The sequence below is a fragment of the Montipora foliosa genome, chromosome 3 (assembly GCF_036669935.1).
Source record: "Montipora foliosa isolate CH-2021 chromosome 3, ASM3666993v2, whole genome shotgun sequence".
NCBI lineage: Eukaryota > Metazoa > Cnidaria > Anthozoa > Scleractinia > Acroporidae > Montipora > Montipora foliosa.
This window is the reverse complement of record NC_090871.1, coordinates 6,804,041-6,811,692: the sequence shown is the minus strand read 5'-3', so window position 1 is coordinate 6,811,692 and position 7,652 is coordinate 6,804,041.

The window sequence follows — 7,652 nt, the reverse complement described above, 5'->3', positions numbered from 1 at the left end:
GCAAGTGGCAATATGTTTCAAGGAGCAGTCACAAAAACTTGTTGGGGGGGGGGGAGCACTGATGAGAAATTGGGGGGTCCCCCAAAACATTAGAGATAAATAGGGGGCTGTTTGAAAAACATAAGCAATCTCAAGGGGGGGTACCTTAAATAATAAAAACAAAGAATTGTCATTAGTCAACAAAATTTAACAAAATATAATATTCAAGAGTGTAAAATGGGGTTGTCAGGCCTACACGACTCCCTTGTACGTGGTCTAGTTTCCTTTCCTTTGTCATAATTTTGCTCTCTCTCGATTACAAATCTTTTAGGCGCTTCCAGTAAGATTTCACTTAGCAATGGTTTTTGTTCTATGAGACTTTGGATTTGAACCTTCATACTACTGAGTGATATTTGTTTCTTCCAAGAAGATAGTTCGTCTTGATGATATATTTTTAGTTTCTCGGTGTTGACTTTCTCTGCAGCAGGGCCGGACAGGATTTTCGTTTGAGGCCCGAGGCATGACGTTTCATCCGGTGGTTTCCCATTCCATGTCTGGTATTTTGATGCCAATATTTGAGGGGTTTGCTTTATTTTCATTTTATACTTTTAGTACTTTTATATTTTTAGTACTTTTTTAGTAGTACTTTTTATAGTACTGGACAAACCTTTAAAATCAAATCACGTATTACTTGTGAAACCCCTAATGTAATTTACATGATTCAGTGCACTAAATGTAATCTTCAGTACATCGGAGAGACCAAACGTCGTCTTAAAGACTGCTTTAATGAACATAGGCGACCTATTATAAACCCCTTTTGTAGTTATACCCCCTCTGCGGTTTTACGACACTTCCTGACCAGTGGTCACGCGGAGGATCACATGATCCTTATACCGCTCGAACAACTGCACACTAGTCGTGACTCCATCAGAAAGGCTCGTGAGGCATTCCTCATACACAGAGGAAAAACACTGGAGCCTGCAGGCCTTAACAGAAGAGATGAAATGTAATTTAGTTTAGCTACCTTTTAATTTTCTTTTGTTTTTTTCATCGTGTTATCATGGATTATTCTCTCTCCTCTTTTTTATGCATTTCCGTTTTTATAACACATCACGTAGCCTTTTTTACGTCATTTCCGGTAAATATAAAGATCTTGTTACTAGCATTTATCCATTCAATAAACCTGAAAAATGCTGGTGTTGGCCAGCCGAAATATTGCAACAACGCCTATGTTCACGTTGTCTTGACCAACCTTTGCAGGATATTTTTTATTTTCATTATTATAACGTTTTTTTACTTACTTTTTACAAAGAACTTGAGTGAACTCCAGCCCTGCCTGGGAAACTGATTCTTGGGTTCCAGAAACACTGGAAAGTGTTTCTGAGTGTTCTATTGAAAAAATTACTTGGGGGTGGGCATGCCCCCACACCTCCCTAGGTGCCTCGCGCCTTGCGGCGCCAAAACTGTCACGTCCGGTGTCTTTGCAGTAATGTGAATGTGACCTTTTGGCCTCACGCCTTTGCATCAATTTAATTCTGGTATCAACCGATCGGCTTGTCTCTAGTAGAAGCGAGTGATTCAATCTGCTTTTAAAGCTTTGACCCGGGCCCGGGATCTTTTTGTTCTTGAGCGCCTGTTAGGTTGCGCCATATATCAGTTAGACAGCTGGCTTTCTAAAGGCTTGTTTGCCTTTGCCTTGTCTTTTTTCTGCGTTTCTTAGAAGATCGTCATGCTCTTTGGAGAAGTTTTTCTTTTTTTGCCTTAAGTTATTTCGCTCGTTCTTCTGACTTTTGCATCGGGTATTGGTTTGTGGCCATGATGTAGGTTGGGGGTGTCTTTTAAGGATACCAAAAGGGGGTCCCTGAAAAGGTTTAATGCTGCAGGTAGGGGTCCTCCAAATTTTTTAGAGAGTAGATAATTTCTCATTAGTTCCCCCACCCCCAACAAGTCTTTGCGAGCGCTCCCTCAGTAGGCCAAAAATCAATCCAATCAGACGCCAAGAAATCCTTGGCTTCTGATTGGGTAAAATGGTCATTTTTGGGATATGTATGCTCCCTGTTATTTAAGCGGAGGTAATTATGCCAGGTGGTCACTTCGCAAAGAGTGTCGATGAATACGGGTCAGGATGATTTTGCGGCAGCAGCGGCATTCTGACTTTCCTTCGGCTGAGTTACTTCAGGCCGTGCTCCCTTTACAGCTCCAACCAGTGCAAACTCCGGAAGCTATTGAAGTTGAGGCCCAAGTTCGTGCGTCCACGGCCTCTGATTAACGGACTTCTGTTGGGTAACGTGGTGGGGCGTCAAGTTCGCTTCCTTCTACAGCGGAGCCGTTACGGGTTTGTGAATGTCATACTTGTGTCTGTGAAGTTAGTTATGGGGCAGTTTTGGTATTGCGTGTTGGAGGTCGAGTTTCTTTTATTTTACTTCTCTTCTTTGCGGGTTGTCATTCATACGTGGCAGTCATTTGTTATTCTCCTCATGTCGCTGAGACCCGGTACCTGGGAATTCGCGTCCGTGCGCGTGGAGAGGTTGTTTTTATTTCCTTTTCGTTTTTGTTTTATGTTGTACCGAATTGGGATTTTGTCTTATACTTAAGTTGTTTCCGTTAGGGGCTTTTCCACCGGTGCGTTTGAATGCTATATCCTGTTTGCCCAAACAGTGGCTGCTCTTAGGCCCCCGGTTTAATTTGGGATGGTTTGCTTGACCCACTTCCTGTACTGCCCTTTTCCAGGGGGGATTTATATTCAGGGATTCAGTGATACAGTTGTAGGCGACTCGCTTAGCGTTGTACGAGTTGACTATTTTGGCGACTACGCGCCCTTCTGACCCTAATTATTGTAAGTGAGGGTATCTTCGTGAACCCGATAAGATTGGTTGATGGGTATCTGTGTGGGTCCGATAAGATTTGAAACGGATATCAGGATGAACCCAATGAAATTTGAAGTCGGGTATCGATGCGAGCCCAGTGGGATTTGAAGATGGATATCTGTGTGTGGCAGTTGACTTGTAAGATGGATATCTGTGTGAGCCATTGAGATTTGAAGTTGGATAGCTGTGTGAACCCATGAAATTTTTAGAGGAGTACCTGTTTCAGTCCAGGAGATCTGGAGATTGGAATCTGCCTGAGCCCATGAGATTTGAAGTTGGGTATGTGCGTGAGCCCATGGAATTTGAAGGGGGGAATCTGTGTGAGACCTTGAAGTTTGAAGGTGGCTGGGTGTCTGTGTGAGCCCTCGAGATTTGTGGATGGGAATTTCGTATGGGTTTTCTGGATGTACGTTAGCTTCTACCTTTAATTCCTGGGTCCTGGGAGATGACGCCGCAAGCGATTGTCAACGATGGCATCCCTTGTTGCTTCGACTTGCCGAGAAGTGGCAGTCATCTTCTTTAGGCCTGGGTTGGTGGGAAGTCGGCTTAGTGCAAACTCCCAGCCGGTGCTTACTCGTTTCTGTCTGTTCCGTCTCTTTGTAGTTCCATTCGAGAGGGATGGTTGATCTAGGGGGATGTTTCTTTCCCTGCTGATCGAGGTGCAGCAATCGGCTGCGGAGAGACAAATCCAGTGGGTACAATCGGACTAAACCCTGGGGCCAGGTGTATAGGACGAGATTGACGTCGGTTTTGTGTTGTCAAGCATTCAAAGAATTTTATCGGGGTAGCATTGGACTGTCAGTGAGGTGAACTTTCGGGATCTGAATATGTTCATGGCAGGGGAGATTCATAACCACATGGGGCGTGGAATGTGACCCTACAGGGTTACCAAGATGGGGAAACTATTTTGGGTTTTATATTATGATTTGGTTTGGGATGAGGTTTGAGGACCGGGGAACGTAAAAATAGGGGGAGGGGGGGTTGAATGAGGATCCAGTTTGTGTTTCTAACCCGGGAGTCTCTGGGGAAGCGAGACAGGGATTACTTAACCATACTTTTAATACAACTTTTTAAGGATTAAACCACTGCAAAAACCGTGTACGATCAAAACTTGCTCTACGTTGGATCAAAATAGATCGTGACCACACCAAAAAAAACTTTTAAAATGGAAAATATACTGCAAAGATTGCTCAAGACAACGTGAACATAGGCGTTGTTACAATATTTTGGCTGGCCAACACCAGCCTTCTTCAGGTTTATTGAATGGATAAATGCTTGTTTCAAGATCTTTATATTTACCGGAAGTGACATAAAAAGGCTACGTGATGTGTAAAATTAATAAAAACGGAAATGCATAAAAAAGAGGAAAGAGAATAATACATGATAACAAGATAAAAGAAACAACAGAAAATTAAAAGGTAGCGGTATGAGGATCACACCCATACCGCTCGAACGACTGCACACTAACCGTGACTCCATCAGAAAGGCTCGTGAGGCATTCCTCATACACAGAGGAAAAACACTGGAGCCTGCAGGCCTTAACAGAAGAGATGAAATGTAATTTAGTTTAGCTACCTTTTAATTATCTTTTGTTTCTTTTATCTTGTTATCATGTACTCTCTTTTTTATGCATTTCCGTTTTTATTAATTTTACACATCACGTAGCCTTTTTATGTCACTTCCGGTAAATATAAAGATCTTGTAACAAGCATTTATCCATTCAATAAACCTGAGGAAGGCTGGTGTTGGCCAGCCGAAATATTGTAACAACGCCTATGTTCACGTTGTCTTGACCAACCTTTGCAGTATATTTTCCATACTTTAATGCTAATTAAGTCAGAGGAAGGGATAGTGACGTTAAGCTTTTATAGTAAAAGTAGCAGATTATGCTACTAGCAGTGCCCATTTTTTTCTCAAAGTATGCTTAAATTATGCTCGTTTTTCCAAATTATGCCACTTGTTCATAAAATTATTCTTTTTTCAAAATGAGCGAAAAAAGTCCAAAAAATGCATCACGATCGTTTAGCAATACTTTCAATGAGAATAAAACACAGTGTCAAACAGCGGTTAGTACAAACATTTGCTTGAACTGCATAACTTTTTATAAACTTAACGTTTCGTACGTTACAACATACATCATCAGAAGTGATTATTATTCAGTTACAGATAAATTTAAATTCAAAAATACAACTGTACGGACTGGGAACTAACGAAATTGATTGACATAAAACGACAAGAAATATGCTAATAGTAGAGATAAAGTTTCTCACTGCCAACGTTTTCATTTAAGGCTGGCTTTAGATCACGGATAAGCAGAGACTCTTTAATTTTAAAGTGCATATGCATGTTTGAACGACCAGTTGCTAATATTTCAAAATGATCCCACTTAATTCTATGGTTGGTTAAGAAAACATGATCAGCAATTCCATTGCAGATTCGTAACATTTTGTAGTTAGGGCTTTAAAATGTTCTGTTTTTCTGTTCTACCTTTCTTAGGTCATCACGGCAAACACCTCACAAAACAGCTGAGGTCTTGTATAAACAAATTCTTTGGTATTTTCAACCTCAAAATAGTTTTTCAGAACACCTGAAGAATCAAGTCTTTTTTCCCTTACAAATATAAACTATCTCCTTCCTTCGGTTCAAAAATAGTGTACAGAGCAAACTGCTGGGATTGCAATGATTTCTATATAGGGAAAACGAAACGCGGATTATGTGACAGAAAAACAGAACACTTTAAAGCCCTAACTACAAATTGTAACGAATCTGCAATTGAATTGCTGATCATGTTATCTTAACCAACCATTAGTAGCATCATTTTGAAATATTTCAGTGCAACTGGTCGTTCAGACATGCATATGCACTTTAAAATTAAAGAGTCTCTGCTTATCCGTGATCTAACGCCAGCCTTAAATGAAAACGTTGGCAGTGAGAAACTTTATCTCTACTATTAGCATATTTCTTGTCGTTTTATGTCAATCAATTTCGTTAGTTCCCAGTCCGTACAGTTGTATTTTTTAATTTAAATTTATCTGTAACTGATGATGTATGTTGTAAAATACGAACGTTAAGTTTATAAAAAGTTATGCAGTTCAAGCAAATGTTTGTAACCGCTGTTTGCGTTTTATTCTTATTGAAACTTAAATGGCCCAAGTCAAAGAATTAGCAATACTTTTTTGGTGTCACAAGCTGCTTTTCTATTGTATTTTGCTTTCTTTGTCTTAAGGCAACGGTGTCTGGCTATGTTTGCTGGTTCTCGTATGGTCTCTAAGCGTGACTGACGCCATTTGGCAAACTTGCAAATGAGAAGTACTGTGACCAACACCATCTGGCAACTTCCGGTCCCGTCATCTCGTGTCAGCCTGCCAGCCTTCTAGGGAGGCTCTTTCTCCTTTACCAAACCGCGAATGCGGCTAAAGCATTGAACAAAAATGGTCTCAGGCTTATCAATATATACCGATTATGCTAGCAGTGCTAAACTTTTTAAAAATCAGCGAAAATTATGCTAGTTTCCGCAAATTATGCCAAAAATTATGCTATCACAATGATCTATAAAAGCCTAGGTGACGAGTTAGGCATTATTTAAGCTGAGGTGATCAGTTCGCAAGCAGCGCCGATGAAAAGAGTCGACCCTCCATTCCTTATTTAGCTCTCAGGATCCCTTGTTGTGTTCTTCAACAGGGATCACTTATCCCATACCTTAATGCTAATTAAGTCAGAGGAAGGGATAATGTGTTCTAAGAACACTCGCGTTTTTACAGTATATAAGGAATCTCTGCTGACGTCATTCTTTACGTTTATTAGTTTGCTCACAGAAAGCATCATCCTATTTACAAATTGACTTTAAAGAGAAAAAAACTTGTTAACTTCGTTAAATCTTTAATTTTAAGCCTTTTATCTTTGATAAGGTGCCAGTCATTAGTCTTCAAAAACTGATAAATCATTGGATGGAAAAAGCGCTAACGATCCCATAAATTCCTTTCAGTAAAACTTCAAATTTTCTAAGCATCATTGATCAGAGATTATCTAGAATATCGTATCCAAATTTTCAGACATAGCTTATCATGGTTAGACTTTCATATACCGGACTAAAATGGCGGAGGGCGAAAGAAGCATTGTTATTTCGATTAGGCCTTGCCAATTAGGTCTTGTTATGTTCGCTTTGTTCCTTTGTTTCATGCACATTAATTATTTCGGATCCGGTCTGTGAAAGACCAGCCCTCATTATGCAGTGCATCTTCAATATTCGATACTTTTGTTTCTCGGCTGACTGATAAGAAAACGACAGCCTTATACTAATGAGGCACAAAATGTAAACATAGATTACCCATTTGAACCGGGCTTCAGAGCGAACCTTCTGCGTTCGCTAGTTTGATGCTATGTGGGGATGCGAAGCAAGCTCTTAATTAGACCCCGTTCATACATCAAACATCAGAGATGTTGATCGTAACTGAGGATTTAGTCACGATCATCTATACTTCATCTCTTGCAGTGCTTACTTCATTTTTTTTAATAATTGGCTTAGTATGTTCAGGCCCTAGAAAAATAGCTTTCAAAGCATGCAATATTTAGGTGTCGGCAATTCACTTAGCCATTCTCGCGTTAAGTAACTCTCTAAAGTATTTTATATGATCAGCTGTTTAGTTGTAAATCAATTTGAATACATGTTACTACAGAGTCACACTGTAAAAAAACATAAGGCAACTAACCAAGCGCCAAGGAATTCTTTAATGATTAGATGCTTAATTAATTAAGGAGATGATCCAAAGGAAATAACAAAGGTATTAATGCAGATACCAAAGTACC